Below are 2,361 nucleotides of genomic sequence, written 5' to 3' on the forward strand. Positions count from 1 at the left end.
ATATACATTATATACAACTAATAAAAAACTGAGCTACAAGTGTGTCAAAGAGTGGTAATTTCAGTGGTGCAAAAAAAATTATATACTCAGTCATAAAAACATTGTGGAAGTAAGGCGTCAAAAATTTCAGAAAAATTTGCTGCTTAAAAGGCATAAAAATTCATTAAAACATAGTATAGTATGGCAAAAAGTAAAAAATAAAGTCAGTACAGTAAGGCAAAAAAGTCAAAAAAGTCATAGTATAGTAAGGCAAAAAAGTCAAAAAAAAGTCATAGAATATTGAGGCAAAAAAAGTAAAAAAAAAGTCATAGTATAGTGAGGCAAAAAAAGTAAAAAAAAAAAAGTCATAGTATAGTAAGGCAAAAAAGTCAAAAAAAAAGTCATAGTATAGTAATATTAATGGCAAAAAAGTCAAAAAAGTCATAGTATAGTAAGGCAAAAAAAGTAAAAAGAAAAAGTCATAGTATAGTAAGGGCAAAAAGTCGCAAAAAAAAGTCATAGTATAGTAAGGCAAAAAGTCAAGTCATAGTATAGTATGGCAAAAAAAGTCAAAATAAAAGTCATAGTAGTAAGGCATAGAAAAAGTCATAGAAAAAAACATAAGTTACATATGTATAGTAAGGCAAAAAAAGTCAACAAAAAGTCATAGTATAAAGTAATAGTAAAAAAAAAGTCATAGTATAGTAAGTAAGGCAAAAAAAGTCAAAAAAGTCATAGTATAGTAAGGCAAAAAAGTCAACAAAAAGGTCATAGTATAGTAGGAGGTCAGATATAAGGCAAAGAAAGTCATAGTATAGTAAGGCATAAAAAGTCCATAGTATAGTAAGGCATAAAAAAAGTCAATAGTATAGTAAGGCCAAAAAAAGTCAAAAAAAAAAAAGTCAAAAAAAGAAGTAAACATAGTATAGTAAGGCAAAAAAAATGTGAAACAAAAATCATAGTATAGTAAGTGCAAAAAAGTCAAAAAGTCATAGTAATTAGTAAGGCAAAAAAGTAAAAGTAGTATAGTAAGCGCAAAAAAGTCAAAAAGAAAGTCATAGTATAGTAAGGCAAAAAAGAAGTCATAGTATATAGTATGGCAAAAAAGTCATAGTATAGTAAGGCATAAAAACATTCAAAAAAGTCATAGTATAGTGAGGCAAAAAGTCAAAAAAAAGTCAGTAGTATATAGTAAGGCAAAAAAGTCAAAAAAAGTCATAGTATAGTAAGGCAAAAAAGTCAACAAAAAGTGAATAGTATAGTATGTCAAAAAAAGTCATAGTATAGTAAGGCAAAAAAAGTCAAAAAAGTCATAGTATAGTAAGGCAAAAAAGTAAAAAAAGTCCATTAGTATAGTATGGCAAAAAAGTCAATAAGAAGCAAAAAAGTCATACATGTAAGGCAAAAAAAGTCATAAGTATATAACAAAGGTCATAGTAATAGTAAGGCAAAAAAGTCAAAAAAAGTCAAAAAAAAGTCAAAAAAAAGTCATAGTATAGTAAGGCAAAAAAAGTGAAAAAAAATCATAGTATATGTAAGGCAAAAAGTCAAAAAAAGTCATAGTATAGTATGGCAAAAAATCAAAAAAAGTCATAGTATAGTAAGGCAAAAAAGTTCAAAAAAAAGTTCATAGTAAGTAAGGCAAAAAGTCAAAAAAGTCATAAGTATAGTATGGCAAAAAAAGTGCATAGTATAGTAAGGCAAAAAAAGTCATAGTATAGTAAGGCCATAAAGTCATAGTATATCGTAAAGGGAAAAAAAGTCATAGTATAGTAGAGGCATAAAAGTCAAAAAAGTCATAGTATAGTATGGCGAAAAAAGTCAAAAAAAAAAATGTCAGGCAAAAAAGTAAAAAAAAAAGATCATAGTATAGTAAGGCAAAAAAGTCAAAAAAAGTCATAGTATAGTAGGCAATAAAGTTCAAAAAAAGTCATTAGTATAGTAGAAGGCAAAAAAAGTAAAAAAAAAAACATAGTATAGTAAGGCAAAAAAAGTCAAAAAAAAGTCATAGTATAGTAAGGCAAAAAAGTCAAAAAAAGTCATAGTTAGTATGGCAAAAAAGTCAACAAAAAGTCATAGTATAGTAAGGCAAAAAGTCAACAGAAAAGTCATAGTATAGTATGGCAAAAAAAGTCATAGTCATAGTAAGGCAAAAAAAGTCATAGTATAGTAAGGCATAAATAAGTCAAAAAAGTCATAGTATAGTATGGCAAAAAAAAGTCAAAAAAAAAAAGTCAGGCAAAAAGTGCAAAAAAAAGTCATAGTAATAATTAAGGCAAAAAAAGTTCCAAAAGTCATAGTATAGTAAGGCAAAAAAGTCAAAAAGTACATAGTATAGTAAAGGCAAAAAGTCATGGTATATAGTAAGGCAAAAAAGTAGAA

Source organism: Seriola dumerili, unplaced genomic scaffold (genome assembly GCF_002260705.1).
Source record: "Seriola dumerili isolate Sdu_G_001 unplaced genomic scaffold, Sdu_1.0 BDQW01000859.1, whole genome shotgun sequence".
Taxonomy (NCBI): Eukaryota; Metazoa; Chordata; class Actinopteri; order Carangiformes; family Carangidae; genus Seriola; species Seriola dumerili.